We start from the raw sequence: 16,506 nt of genomic DNA on the forward strand, positions 1-16,506 counted from the left end.
GACGCAGTTCCCGAGGGCCTTGTCCACGATTTGGCGACTCACGGGGGAAAAGAGGACTAGTTACACTGTGTTTCTAGGGTCTTTTCCTCCGAGGTGAAACTTGAAAAGAAAGTGTTGGAAAGTAAAACATTACTCATAGTGCTACGATTCATGCATAAACCCTTAAGGACTTGCCCGGGCCGTCCCAGCGTTTCTTCGTGATGCGTGGGGGGCGACGTCCCACTATGCCAGGAAGCTGCACATTGCTCGCTTCCACTTCGCCTCGCGTGGTTCTTGAGGGTGGGGACGATCTTCTAGGTACTTTACCTTAAGACACCTTGCTCTATAAGACCGCAAAAGGATGGAGGGCATAGACCTTCTTATAGAAGACTTGCCGAGACTTAGAGATGTCTAGGAGCATACATCCTTATAACATGAGAATGACAATGTGCAATGTGTTTTCCCGAGTCTTGTTTTTCGAAAATTCCCATGTCCTTTTCAAAACCGAACTTTTGAACAACTTACTTTCAAAATAGCATGGTTTTAAAAACGCGGAATGCTGCCCAAATAGGACTAGAAATTTCGGCCCAAAATGAGCTTTTATAGCCGGCATGCTGCCCATTTCAAATCTCATTTTCAAATCAATCCTCCATCTTTTCAAAATCAATCCAAAATGTTTCTCGAACCTCAACCAAGCATGAAATGCGTCGAGTCGTGTCCGGGTCATGGCCGTGTTAGGCCGGGTGTGTTTCGTCCTAAGAGTCTAGAACATGACCTTGTTGGGTCACCCAAGCTCACCTCTTGGGCTTCGAGTCATGTTGGTCGACCTCTTGGTCTAGAATAGTCCACAAAAAACGTCCAAGCTAGGCCTTATGGACGTTTCACTCGAACCCATGGGCTATGTTAGCCCAATCACGGGTTTAGTCACACCAAGTCCAGTTTAGAATCGAGTTATGACAGTTTGAGTCATGTCGTTTTGTCGAGTCTAAAATGAACCGATGTCTAAATCAAACCGTGAGTTGAACCTTTGGTTAGTCAATCTCAAGTCGAGTCTTTGTTCAAGTCAAGTTAGGGTCGTGTCCTTAAGTGTGCAGGGGCTCTTACTTTAAATATTGACTCAGTACGGGGTTTTCTTGTAGAAAGGCCGCCAAAAACCCGACGTCAAGCAATGGAAGATGCTATCAACAAGCTCACGGAAGCCGTGAACCTCATGATGACCCGAATGGATGTGATCGAGTCTAAGCTGGTTGAAGATTCCTCCTCATCTACCCCACCTCTGACTGATTTGGAGAAGCGGTTCAAGTTCATCGAGGACCGTTTGAAGCTCTCCCAGGGGAAGAATATTCACTATGAGAATGCTAGGGCCTATGCCCCAGTTCAGGACAAGTTGCCCACGAACATGGTACTCACTGACATCCCAAAGTTCAAGGGCACCGAAGATCCAGTCCACCATGTTAAGGCCTATAAAGGGTACTTGGCATGAAGGGAGTACCCGCCGATATGCTCTCTCAAATTTTCGCCCAATCTCGGGAGAACACCCAAAGGCTTGGTTCTACAATCTTGACCTTAAGAACTTCCCCACTTTCGAAGATATTACGGTGGAGTTCGTAAGCACTATCTTCGACAATGTCGAGATTCAAACCAACATAAGAACTTTGGAGGTTATGACGCAAAAGGAGAAAGAGGGCTTTACTGAATTCCTCGCAAGATGGCGCGCTGAAAGCGTGAAGTTAGCTAAAAAGCCTGATGAAGTTGAAATGGTAGATAAGTTCGTGAAGAATTTACGACCGGTTTACCGTAATGCTCTGAAATACCAAAATTTTGGTTCTTTCAAAGAATTGATAAGGATCGGGATAAAGGTAGAGGACGATGTCCGAATTGCTGAAGCTGAGAAGCCAAAGGGATACCAAGGGGCTTCATCATCAAAAGCAAAAGCACCCGCAGCGGCCCACTTTGTTGAAACCGTCAATCTCTTAGATGGACAGTCAAAAAGGCCTCCGCGCCAAGCTCCGAGGGTATTCACTGATATCGGATGCACTTACGCCTATGCTCTTCAAAGGCTCATGGCCCAAGGAAAGTTGAAGCCCATTGGTCCAACTCGGACCCTCCCGCCGATCAACAAGGCAAATGGTACAAACCGATGCCCTCTGTGCCTTTCATCAAGGGAAAGGACACGATACTGAAAGGTGCTTTAGACTAAAGCACGAAATTCAAGATATGATTGAGAACGGAACGCTCCCAATCCCGGCCATAAAACCCAATAACATCACCAATCCATTTGGCGATCACACTAACTTTGTTTCTGTCGAAGACAATGTCGATTATTCTCATCTTATCCGCCCATGTCACTTGAAAGGGGTGTTTATCGGGAAAATATTTGTGGATTGCTTTGAATTCTTGCCAAACCCGAAGAATGAAATTCAAGTCGGGAGTCTTGCTCTAGAATGCACTCCTCTCGTTAACAAAGTTAATAAAAGACAATTCGATTCACCAACCTTCATCACTGGCGTAGATCCTCAGAGGACTACCTCAGGATGTAGGCAGACCATCAAAGGGATCAAGGACAAGAGCCGAGCATCTAAGCTGACAGCTGAACAAGAGAAAGCCCAAGACCAGATTTGAAAATTATGAGTCGGGATCTGTTTTCTTATTTTAGTCGAGTCGAGTCTAGGACTTTCTTTTCCTGAAGTTGAGTCGTTTGTTCCGCGATGACCTAGGGTGTGTCCTAGGAATCGTTCCTTCGAATCTGTTAAGCATTTGTCTTTCCAATAAAAAGTTCCAGTTTCGTCTCCAAATTTGTCTTGTTTCCAATCTTCAATCATTCCGAAACATGATAAAATGCACAGCACACTCAAAGGCATCCCTGGGGTAGAAATATGTCATGTTTCAAAAGGTAAGGTACACTAGGATCCTGTGTTTGATTCCTTTACCTATTCCATGTCTGGCGGTAGAAAACCTCCATCAGAACCAGTGCTTTTGACAAGCTTTTAGATGATTCTATGACAAACCTGGACTAGCTCCTTGTTTCCCCTATCGATGATGGGAGGCAAGCCTTCTCCCGCAAAATCATCCCCTCTCGAAGAGAGAAGATATCAACCCGTTCTAACAAGGAATTGTTAGTTCTTACCCAAATTAGTTGGCGAAGCCCAGTTTTCAAGGTGTATCCATTTATGACTAAGAGAATGAATAGAAGATCATTTTCAAAGAGAGAAAAAAGATGAAAAAGAATGAAAAATGAGAAAAAGAGAAAAATTGGAAAAATGAAAAAAAATGAAAAAAAAAAAGAAAAATGAAAAAAAAAGATGAAAGAAAAAGAAAAAAGAAAAAAGATGTTGAAGTTGTTGCGGAATGCTTTTTGGTTGAATGTCGAAGTTACGGAAGCCAGAATTCAAGTCAAGTACACATAGTTGAAGTTCAATGGGCGAAGCCCAAAAGCGTAAGTAGTAACCTCTTTACCCTCTAAGTCCTTCCTGAGACAGTTACAGGGGATAGTCGGGAATTTTGAGAATCATTCCGCTTGTGTTGTTATACCTAGCCTTTAGGGTCCAGACATGGAGATTTGAGCCCACATCATTTTTCAACCCATTTGCACTCGTGGTTCATCAAACCCCGAGACACCCATTCCAACCACATCAGCAGCCATAGCCCTTGGCCTTAGCACCACAAAAGAAACCTTCAGAATGATGGTTTACCTTACGAACCTTTTTTTACCAAGCTCCACATCCCAAAAGATCCAAGCCTTTTACACCTAACCCCAAACACGGGATTTAACGGTACTTTACAGGCTAGAATGGGATATGACATGATACCTTAGGTGAAACCTTCGAGTGTGTACACACAATCAAAATGCCAAGTTTATGCACCATGATCGAACTACGTCGGATTTGATTTCGCTCCACGCGAATACGTAGGCAGTCCTTCAGAATAAGGGATTCAATCCACTCATCAACCAAGTTGTCATCTTGTCGGTTTCTTACGGGTCCTAACCAAGTCCAAATGAAGCCACCTTTGTTTGAGTCGGTCTTAGCACTCGATGTAGGCTAGGATAAGGATATAGGTTCGGATGAATAGTATCAAGTCTCAGAATGAGCTTTATCTAACGGTTTAGGCAAAGATGCTGAGTCACATAGATGTGGGTTTGTGTTGGGAACAGAAAATATGAAAAACCCGCTGAAAAGAAAGAAGGCGTGGAAGAAAAATAGTAAAAGCCCGCTGAAAAGAAAGAAGGCGGTGGCAAGAAATGATGAATACTCGCTGAAAAGAAAGGAGGCGAGGAGAAGAGTGGCAGAATGTTCCCAACAAGAGTGATGTGTGATGTCTAAGATTTCTCATAAAATCAGTCTGTGTTTAGTGTCTCGGCGAAGCCAACGTTGTTGCTCAGTGAGTTTAATCCACCTTGTCAATGCCAAGTGATCTTGATTCCCATGTGCCCTTGGGAGCACGCCCATGCCATACGATATCTCTGTCTCAAGTCCGATGGCCTTGTGATTCCCATTTGCCATCTTTTGGCGCCAGAATGGCCAATTTACATTTCTACCCTCAACAAGTCCATATTTGAACTAAAACCCATGCACACTTACGGTTTTAGTTTCTTTTTTGTTTTACGGTAGCGGGCTACGCCCACGTTTGTTTACGGGTCATACAGAGTGTCTGAGTCGTATTTCCTGCTCACCCGTCAAGGTTCGATTTCAAAATGCCAAAGATTTCAGAATTCCGAAATTTCAAAAGCTTTTTGCATCAAATTTTGGGTCGACGACCCAACATCCAAGTGATTCATTTCAAATTCAAAATTTGGGTCGATGGCCCAATTATTCAAAGTTTTCAACTTGTTCAAATTTCGGGTCGATGACCCAGTCTTTCAAATTTGATTTTAGGTCGACGACCCAACGTTCCAACACTTCAACTTCAAACCTCGGGTCGATGGCCCAATATTCTAAGTGATTCAAAATCCGGGTCGATCGCCCAATTATTCAAGATTTTCAACGTGTTCAATTTTCGGGTCGATGACCCAATCTTTCAAATGATTCAATTTCCGGGTCGATGACCCAATCTTTCAAATGATCTAATTTTAGGATCGATGATCCAAATGTGCTTATGTGATGATTATTGCTAGTACGTTTTTGTGTTTCAAATGTAGCAGGATATGCTTCAACTGGGGGCTCTAAAGTCTTCGACTTTAGAGCCATTGCAAACTGGGGGCTCTGAAGCCGTTGGCTTTAGAGACCATTATCAAGATGAAAGGGATGACATCCACCCAGAATTCAATTCAATACAAGAGTATGAAATGGAAGAATTCCGCAGCTGAAAGCAAATGATGAAAGTGGCGGCAACCTCCTCGGAAAGTCCCGTCCCATTTTGGCGCCTGCCAGCAGATGATAAATTTTGGGCAAGTGTCAGCAGATGATGAATTTTGGACAAATGCCAGCAGATGATAAACTTTGGGCATGTGTCAGCAGTTGCCGAACTACGACGCGGGTTTGATTCCGTCAGAAACGGATACGTAGGCGCCTAAGGATAAGGCTCAACCCACCATTTATGCAATTTATGGGTCGATGACCAACGATGATATTTCGACGCAACAGAAGCAAGAGTCAATCCCCAACGAAGCTTCAGGTATGATCTCTTCTTATGGCTGGCGAGCTTATATACGCAAGTCTAATGGACTATAAACGACCCATGAGAATCCTCGGTCGAAAGGGACTGGGGTATACTTTGACTTTCGCCTTGTCCAAGCCTCAGTCAAAGTGGGGGCTCTGTAGATACCCGTATCCGTCGATATTGGAATTTATAGAGAACCCGACAACACCCGATGATGATAGGACACATGTATTCTTTAGTTGCCACTGTCATTTATTTGGGTTCGTTTTACGATGTAGAATGGGCGTCGTCGATGAAGTATTTTATTAATTTAAATGATATTTAAATTAATGTTTTTTTAAGTGAGTTCATTTTGTTAATTTAAATGATATTTAAATTATGGTTTTTAGGTAAATTCAATTTATTTTATTTTATTTTGAATTTATTTTCCCAAGTTTATTTTATTGAAAATAAAATAAATAATTGATTTGAAAAATCATTTTATGAGTATATTTGATTTGAAAAGTCATTTATTTTAATGGGTTAATTGATTTGAAAAATCGATTTTAAAAGCGAAGAAAACTCGTTTTTAAACATGTTTTTTGAGCTCGTTTTTAGCTCGGTTTTTGAGCCCGTTTCCTTTACGAATTGGCACGAATCTCGAGTACACTAACCAACCCAAGCCTCTACCCATCCACCCTTGTTCGAACCCCCTAACCACGGCCCAAATTCTCGTCCAAAACAGGCCCCAAACAGCCCGCACTAAACCGAGCAGCCCCCTGTTTTGGCAACTCAATCCCGAGCCCAAAACCCGCTCCAAACACTACCAAGACCCGTACCCATTAACCCTAACCCATACCCTAGTATCCTACCCATATTATCCTAGCTTAATCACCAAGAAAACCCCCCTCAAACCCTCACAAAAACGGCTGGACAGCAGCCATACGGGATGAAGCCCGATTGCCCCTCCCTCTCTTTTAACCTATTTTAACTCCTTATAAATACCACCCCTTCACCATACATTCATTCCTCTAAGTCCTCCATACATCCAAGCATCACATACAAGCTTTAAACCTCAGAAACAAACCCTAAACATCCTTCAAAAACCCTAAACAAAACCGACACACAAACTGAAACTGTTTGTGTGTCCTCTTCGAAAACCCTTTCGTTCCTCCATCAAAACTCCATAAAAATTCGAGTTTCTTGTTCCTAATTAACCACATAACATCCATCTACACATTAGACAAAGATTTACGAGCCAAATTGCCCTTGAGAGTACACGAGATCCCTCGAAAAACAGAGTGAAATAACACTCTGTTTTCGCGGTTTACTCTTGTCTGTCCAGTTCTGTTTGTGCTCGTTTTTCGTGCCCATTAACCCAAAACGAGCCAGGGTTGCTTTAAGATCCTTGTTCTCCTTTCTTTCTAGTTTCCAAAACATCTTTCGAATCGAATTTTCGTCGTGAAACGAGGGAGATATCACTGTTTTAAAATCGCTGTCCAGAAACTTTCCAAAACCCGTGTTTGCTTTGTTCTTCGTCGACGACGGCCTCTCGAGATAAAATCTACCATCGATTACGACCCAAGACGGTGTCAACGATACATGTAGGTTGAGGGTGCATTAAATCCCCTTCTCTTTTCTCTTTTTATTTCGTTTTTTTATGCCTTTTTTATTGTCTTTTTTTGTTTGTTTTTTCGTTTGTTTATCGATTGTTTTAAATTAACTATGAAACTAGTTAGTCCGAGTATGAGTTAAAGTACCACTATGAACACCCGCGTTGACTTGAGATGGGAAAAGAAACCGCTACATCTGTCGGTCGTACACCCCCGTCTCATTTACATATCCTCGTGTTCAAAGTAGGGCATAAATAAAACAATTATCTAACTTTGTTCTTCGTTTTCGACCCCCTTTTGTTTCGGCCAAATCGACAGACCCTAGGACCCGTTGTATGTTAGTTTAACTTCTGGTTGTTAACCTATGACGTATTTAGATGACTTTAATTTAATTTAATAACCTAATTAGACACGATAGGTGGCTTCGACGTAAGTCATAAAATCAATCGACGATTCTGTAAATAATTGAACGCATCTTTCTTATCACTTGATTTCTCGCTAGCATAGGAGTGCGTGATTAGCACCTTCCTATTAACACTCGACGAGTAAGCGTTAATCTTATGATATCTGACCTGATTGGACCTTTAGGCCGTGTAGAATAACACACTTTGTGCGACAATCAATCAACTTTGTTTCTAACTCGTTTTCTAACTTGTTTCCTATCCCTTTTCGCAAACATTCGATCTAACCAATGAACTTAACTTAGGAACTAGGTTGACCTTGTTTGGGCCGTTGGTTTGGGCCGTGGTTGGGTCGTGTCTCCCGTCTTTCTCGTTTCGTTTTTCTTTTCTTTTTATCATTTGTTCTTTGTTGTTTTGTAGCTTGTAATTTATAGTTTGTTTATCGAGTTGTAATCTTTCAAGTTTGTTTTCTTTTATCGAGTCAAATGATTTCTAAAAACCTTAGTCTTGTTTGGTTAGACGGTTGTTCCCCAATGCTTGTAGGAGCGTAGTAAACCGCATGTTGTCTAAAGCAACATGGCCCGGTTTATGCTAATGCATGCTTTGGTGCGTAGCCCTATGTCTAATTCGATGAGATTAAGCGCGAGCACGCATTACGAGGAGTGACCCAAGGCCGTGGGTCATGTGAGCCGTGGGCCACCCCTCATGTGCACGGTTTTCTAGGCCAAACGGCCGTGTGTGTTGTCATGTATTGCGTCGCATGTAGCATTTGTATTTAGATCGAGTTGTATCTTTAATTTGTTGTTGTGTCGGCATGAAATGCCTGGTTTGTAATAGGTAGATCCCAACGGCTCCCCCATTCCCCTTCAAGCCTTGTTTGTTTTGCTTTGTATGTTGTTAGATCAATCAACCCACATGCTAAATTACAACTTTGACAAAGTTAGTTTAGTTGCATCTAAAACGACATAGAAATTGTTGTCACATGATAGGGTTAAAACAACGTTTGCATATCATACATCGTAGTAGCTATGACCTTGTTTGAAATCCGACACTTGACTTAGTAGAGGCCGTTATCGACGGGCGGGGTTGGGTGTCCTTATGGGCTTCCCAACACGTACCCTCACCCCTTACTCAAGATCTATGGTTTGTGGATCCGTCTAAATACCATTGGATTACGAGAGTCATTCAAATCGAGTGATATAAGGTACAAGTCTCTATCTTTAATCACTCGTAGTCGATAGGCTTTATGCTTTTCGATGAAAGGTGTAAAGTTGACTTGAACGGTTCCAAGTTCCCAAAAAACTTGGTGGCGACTCTAATATGTCTTAATTCGATTCGAAAGAACCTCGAGTCGATTATGCCTGGTGTGGATCCCGCGGACGCAGTTCCCGAGGGCCTTGTCCACACATGCGTGTCTGCCCAAAAGATTCTAGCCAAACAGTTATCCTCATCAACTTCATAAGCAAAGTAAAAGTCATCTTGTCACTCAGAGAGCCCCTTCAAATAATCGAGAAACATGTCAGCATCCTTGTCACCTATGTAACATTTAATATTTCTTTTGATGTTCTTGAATTTCGTGAAAGATGCACCGATTTTGACATACCCATTTGATTGTTCCGCCATTATCCTAAATGTCTTGGTAGCCTCGATGTTGAGTTTACAATTGTTAATAATTGCCTGCTTAATGTAAAGGTTAAGTGTTCTTAAATTTTTCTGGAATTCCTTTTCTTTGAGTGAGCAGAGTCTGTGATTATGACCTTCATAAAACATATCAATGGCATACCCTATTAGCTCCTTAAGGTCATTGAATACAGCACAAAACCGTATTTTTGCCTTGCAACCAAATCTTGTTATTTTTGTTTTCTTTAGCTCTACACGTCTTTTTCTCTTCTTTTTCTCTTCTGTGATTTCAAATTCAACAACAGGTTTGAACTTTTTGCGATCCTTTTTGAATCCTTGTCTGTTGCAGACCATTGATTTTTTGTCTATCAGACCATTAAAGAATCTTGTTTGTGTGTACTTTCTTGGTATGAAACCACAAGCCACAACATAAAAATTATAAAACTCTATTGCCTCCTCCAGCTTTACAAACATTAACCCCAGTGCAGGTTTGAAACCATTTTCTATCATCCTACTCCGCTCCTCACTACCACCTGGCGTATATCTCAATCCAAGATTATGAATAGTATTTTCTCATGTTTCGGACGCAACTGTAGGTGTAGCAAAGTTGTTGCATTGGTATTATTAATTTCAATGCTTGGAAACATTAAAACATTGAACAGTTATGGTATTATTAATTTCAATATCTTAGATTCTATACAAAATAAAACAATACAATCTCTGCAGCAGCAGTTATTGTATTATAGAAATCCAATTATTCTATCAGAAAGGGGAGCTTTTTACTTAAATTGGTAGCCTAGTCCACCACAATGCACACACAGTTATTTTAATGTAATAGCAAAGCTATTTCATTATTAAATAGTAGTTAATGTAAAGATATTTTTGTCAGATCCTATAAAATTGTCTTTATTATGAAAAAAAATAATCTCTGCTACAGTTGTTATTTTAATATTATAATGCAGTTATTGTATTATACAAATCCAATTATTCTATAAAAAACGGAAGCTTTTTTACTGAAATTTGTAGCCTAGTTCACCACAATGCACCGAAAATTATTTTAATGTAACAATAAAGCTATTTATTATTAAATAGTAGTTATTGTGAGGATATTTTGTCAGATCCTATAAAATAGTCTTTATTATGAAAAAAACAATCTCTGTTGTAGCAGTTATTTTAATATTGTAATGCAGTTATTGTATTATACAAATCCAATTATTCTATCAGAAAGGAAAGCTTTTTTACTGAAATTGGTAGCCTAGCTCACCACAATGCACTCATAGTTATTTTAATATAATAGTAAAGTTATTTCATTATTAACTAGTAGTTTATTGTAAGTATATATGCAAGATCCTATAGAAGAGCCTTTATGATGGAAAAAAACAATATTTGTTGCTGCAGTTATTTTAAAACAGTAATGCAGTTATTGTATTATACGAATCCAGTTATTCTATCAGAAGAAAGGAGGTTTTTTACTGAAATTGGTAGTCAAGTTCAGCACAATGCACCAACAGGTGTTTTAATAGAATAGTAAAGTTATTTCATTATTGACTACTAGTTATTGTAAGGATATATATTTGATCCTATAAAAACAATTTTTATGATGGAAAAATATCATCTCTGCAGCAACAGTTATTTTAATACTGTAATGTTGTTATTTTATTATACTAATCCAGTTATTCAAATGCTAGATATTGAATGATATCATAAATGAAATCTACATGCCATTATTGTGATACTATGTAGTAGTTATTATACCGACTTTCTAAAAAACAAAATGAGTAACAGTATGAAAATAATCAATATTGATGTGTGTCATTTATATGATGCTTTACGCCTTATTTTACACGCATTTCAGAGCTCAAATATGTAGTTTATGCTACTATTTTCCCTATTTCCGTCTACTTTCGTGTTTTTGTGTAATATTTCTGAAATGTGAAGAATCCAGCGGAAATCGAGCCGAATCCGTCCCTAAGTACTTAGCATTGCATTTTACATGGAGTAACGACTCGGGAAGAGACCTTGGTGCGCATTTCAAGGCCTGAAAGATAATTGCGAGAATTTTAGAAGCGGACTACCAGCTACAGTGGTCTATAGACTGACCTACGTGGTCGATAGACTGTCAGAATGCTGAACAGAAGTCTGCAGGAAAGAGGAGCAGTCGATCGACTGATGTCTTTGGTCGATCGACCAGAGCACGATTGTCAGAAGCTCCTGTACAGCACATCTTGGTCGGTCGACCGGTCCCAGTGGTCGATCGACCACCCCACGAGCTGACGCGCAAGATTAAATTAGAATTCCGAAGCCCATATGTAATTAGGTTTTAGGAATAAGTTACGTAAAACTATCTATATAACGTAACCTGATGTTTTCAGAAGAGGCATCAAGTCATTATCATCGAATTTTAGGGAAATAATTAGGGTTCAATATCAAGTTTAGCATTAGACCTCATATTCATTCAATACAATTGGTTTTATTTGCTTTACTTTCGTTCGTGCTTTCGGATTCTTCTTCCTGCTTTCATTCGGTAAATTACGTTTCTTGATTTCAGTTTGCTTTTATTCATTATTAGATTAGAACTGATTAGTTAGAATCCTTAAGCCTTAATTCCTTGTTTTACGTGATTTTCTTATTCAATTTAGTTATGAATCTGTTGTTTTCATCTTTAGTTTCGTTATTATTGTTAATTCTAGTATGAGTAGATAAATCCTACGTGCTAGGATGTAGGGGACCTGTAGTGTAGGCGGCGTAGAAATTCGTAGACCTGAGTCGCGCCACGGTCGATCGACTGCCTTACCTGGTCGATCGACCGGCTCACGTGAGATCAGCTCCGTTTTAATTAAGTTAATTGCTATATTTGATGAATCGAGTGCACGCGACTAGTTGAATGCTTAGGAATTGACCGACCCGACAAGATCGAAAGATAGGGGAGGGAAATAGACTACTTAATTAAGACGACTAAATTAATAAGATTGAGAGATAAGTTAATTTAGGCTTTTAAGAATCGCTTTTCAAGGCGAGAGTCAGTACTAGTGATATTAGGGACCCGTAGCTAGATCGAAAGATGCTACCTGTTAAGAATGGACCGAGAGGACTTCTTATTTTTCCATCATACGTAATTATCTCAAACTTACCTAGGATACTGCCGTCGAAACTACAGTGAACCGATCATCTTAGCATCCCTTTTTAATATTTGATTTCATCCATTCCTTTTATTTGCTCATTTATTTGATTTAGTTTACTTCTAATTTTATTCCCCTTTAGTTATAGATCATTCAAATCAAATCCCCCCGAAACTGTTACTTTAGGCTAAAATTAGACAACTATTAATTGCATCGCCTCTCTGTGGTTCGACCCTGGCTGCCACTAGCTATAGTAGTAGTTTGGATTATAAATTTATCTTTGATACTCTACGACGGTATCAAATTTTGGCGCCGTTGCCGGGGAGGCAATTGTTTAATTTTTAGTTATTTTTATTTTAGTCTTTCTCTTAGTTTAAGGGACATCTGTTCCTTAAACTCTTCTCATATTCAACTTATAGTTTCCTCTTATGCGCAGGTCACAGGGTGGTGAATTGAGACCATTAGATCCTGAGATCGAAAGGACTTTGCGTGAGTTGAGACGATCATCTAGAGTATTGCCGACAGAGGAAGAGCCGAGTACTCTATCTAGTTATTACGAGAATGAGCTATTTGAGGAGGATCCACCTTCGTCTCCTATTTCTACTTCTTCAGCTGAGACCGTTACATCTCCAGATATGGCTGAAAAAGCAAGTATAGCCAGTCACTCCGAGCCAAAAGCTGAGAATCTCTATAAGGGGTTCGCGTTGCCAGCTGGGACGGAAAGGAAATTCGAACCGAAACCGTCTTACATTAACTTGGTTGAGATAAACCAATTTGGGGGAGCTGCAAATGAAGATGCAGCTAAACATATGGAGACATTCATTGACTACTGTTGTTCCATACCCCCACCAACAGGTGTGACTCAGGACCAGGTAAAAGAGACGATGTTCATATTCTCGCTTCGTGATGCTGCTAGGGAATGGTACCGAGATCTGGATCGAGCTGCTAACGGGATTACCGATTGGAATTCGCTGGCCCTAACATTTTATAATAAATATTTCTCTGCATCGAAGACCAATGCGATTAGAGCTCAGATCACAAGCTTTAAACAGGGTCCTGATGAAGATTTTCATGAGGCATGGGTCCGTTTCAAGAGACTGGTGTGAACTATTCCGCACCATGGGTTTGAGAAATGGTTTCTGTGCAACCAATTCTATAATGGTCTTTATGATGATCAGAGAGCTATCCTAGATGCTGCAGCTAATGGGAGATTTCAAGAAAATAGCGGTGAGACAAAGGGGTGGAAAATCATCGATGACCTAGCCACCCATAAAGCTGAGCATGGGAATTCTAGAGGAAATCAGAGAAGATCAGCTGAATCTCCTATTGTAGCTGCAATAGAGGCCCTTACTGAGAGATTCGACAAGATAGATTTTGGGGGATCCCAAAAAGGAGGTATATATAAAGTTAATGCAGTTTCAGATGGTCCCTTTAAATGCAAAAGATGTGGAGGAGAGGGACATGTTTCGGAGTTTTGTACTAGTTCGAATGAAACATGTGCTGCCTTTCAACATTATAGGCAGACTGGTACTTATCCTGATCCCTCTAATGTCCACCCCAATTTGAGGTGGACTAACCAGAATGTCCTTAATCCGGGTCCACCACCGCAGCAGCAGCAGAATTATGTGCCCCCTCATAAGCAGCAGCAGTATCAAAAGCCTCCCTATGTGCCTCAAAGCAAAGAATTCCAAGGTTCGATATTTCGAATTAAAAACATGGTTCAGAATTTGTCGGGTTTGCTGCAAAAGGAGTCTCTAGCTAGATAGACTTCTAAAAAAATGTTGGAGAGTCAAATTGCCCAATTGGCAAACAAAAGTGCAACTAGAGCTCCGGGGCATTTACCGTCGCAGCCGGATCAAAAAGAGACTCTAAATGCGATTACTTTGAGGAGTGGGTCTACCCTTGATGGGCCCGCTATGGTCGAAGATGTTACTGAAAATGATGAGGCGGAACCAAGTAAGAAAAAGGTGGAATGAACAAAGAACAAGAAAAAGACGATCGGCGGAGTATATCGGTCGATCGATCGCCCACACTGGTCGATCGACCATCGCGCAATGGTGAAGCTTCGGTCTCGAGGAAGCGGTCGATCGACTGACCTACATGGTCGATCGACTGAAGATGCTGCTGATCGTGAACCTTTTCGTCCTCCAATGCCAGATAATTTGAGGGACCACTTATTTCGGGGTACGACGACCCCGAAATTATTGAGGCAAGATCCAAATGCTGATGGGTCAGTTCCGGTTCCAAAGTATGACCCTATGACGGTTAATGGTTCATTCCTGAGACGGTCTGAAGAAGGTTCGAGCTACAACAAGGACAAGGTAGTGGATTTTCAGCCTAAGTCCACTGATGCCGGTATGAGAGACCTAGAGGAGAGGGCTAAGTTACTTCTTACGGCCCCTTATCCGGAGAGATTGGTGCCGACAAAGGAACAGGTATCGTTTAACAAGTTTGAAAATGTTATTCGTAGTTTAAATGTGCAAGTTCCTTTCCTAGAATTAGTTAATCAAGTGTCTGCTTACATGAAATTTATGAAGCAACTGTTGTCTAAAAAGAAGTCACTTGGTACTGTGCAATCTGTCGCACTAACTGAGGAGTCATGTTCCTATTTGACTCATACTGTACCTCATAAGTTAGCTGACCCTGATAGCTTTTCTGTCCCTTGTAATATTGGTACCTTCTCAATTGAGAAGGCATTATGTGATCTAGGAGCTAGCATTAGTGTCATGCCATTGAGTCTAGCTAAGAAGTTGGGTTTGACTAGATTTGCTATTACTAATATGACCGTACAGATGGCTGATCGTTCTGCGGTCCAGCCTATAGGAGTCTTAGAGGACATTCCTGTGCAAATAGGAAAGTTCTTTTTCCCAATTGACTTCGTTGTGTTAGATATGCCCGAGGATGCTCGCATTCCTATCATTTTGGGTAGACCATTTCTGCACACTGCTGGTGCAGTTATAGATGTTGGCTCAGGGACATTGACCTTTAAGATGGGAAAACAGTCCATTGTTTTTGCCCAAACCTATAAGAAGAAGGATGCCATATACCCAGTAACTTGTAATGTAGCTAAATCATATGTTGTGTTGCCTGATATGCTTGCTCCTATGCCTATTTCTACTATAACACCTCCGCCCCAGATTGGGAGCAAATTGGAGGAAGATCCTTCTGTTTTGACTGTTGCAGGAAATGGTTTGGGGAAGAAAGAGCCGCATGTTGCTCAAGCTGTGAAGGAGCCAATCGTTCAAAGAGGCGGTCTAGGATGTCTTAGCTATGGCACAGATGAGGAGTCAAGGTGACGGAGTCCGATTTGGATTTTGACGAGCCAGACGAGGTCATTGATTGGGAAGATGTTAGAGATGCTAATCCGTTGAGTTCTGCGGATATTGGAGTCGTTAGGAGCCCCGCTGAGGAAATGAGCACTGTAGAGGCTACCTCTTGTAGCCAGAAGCCGAGCAAGTGGGCCATTCCGTGGCCATTCTTGATCAACTATTAGTCGATTAAGACTTTTTAAAAAAAACATTTTATTGCTTTTGTTAGACTTTTTATTGCTTTGGTGTGCGCGAGACTTCGCTTTAATAAGTTTGCTTAGGATTTAAAGACTTTAGACTGTTACTTTGGGTTTTGCGCAATTTTGGGCGCGTTATTATGTGTATTTGCAGGTTCATAGACCATATTTGCTCAACTTATTGAGCTAATTCGAAGAAATCATAAACTTACAGCAGGTATCTCAGTCGATCGACTGGTCGATATGGTCGATCGACTGAGCCGCGACATTAGGGGCTTTTGTTCCTGTCACCTTGGTCGATCGACTGGCTGATATGGTCGATCGACCGCTTCTCGTTGCTGTATCTGTTCACGACCATTCCCCTGCTGTGTTTGGTCGATTTGCGGAATTGAGGGAGTCTTTTCTCCATATTATTCTCCGATTCATTTCTGTTTTCTTCTGTTTTCTTATTTTGCACATACTTTTGCGTTTCGTAAATTGTTTTCTCAGAATTACGCGCGGTACTTTTGTTTCTTTTCAGGTACCTATGGTAGCACTGCTGGGTACTGAAACCTCCTAGCTCACGCTGGTTTGGGGAGGTTTCCTGTTGCACTTAAAGTCTTGTGAGTTTCCGAGCTTAAACTTCATGTCTTGTTTAGTTAATTTATCGCAAATTCCCGTTTCCCTTTTATTTCATTACATGATTTTGCACA

Source organism: Silene latifolia, chromosome 4, assembly GCF_048544455.1.
Source record: "Silene latifolia isolate original U9 population chromosome 4, ASM4854445v1, whole genome shotgun sequence".
In the NCBI taxonomy this organism is placed as follows: domain Eukaryota; kingdom Viridiplantae; phylum Streptophyta; class Magnoliopsida; order Caryophyllales; family Caryophyllaceae; genus Silene; species Silene latifolia.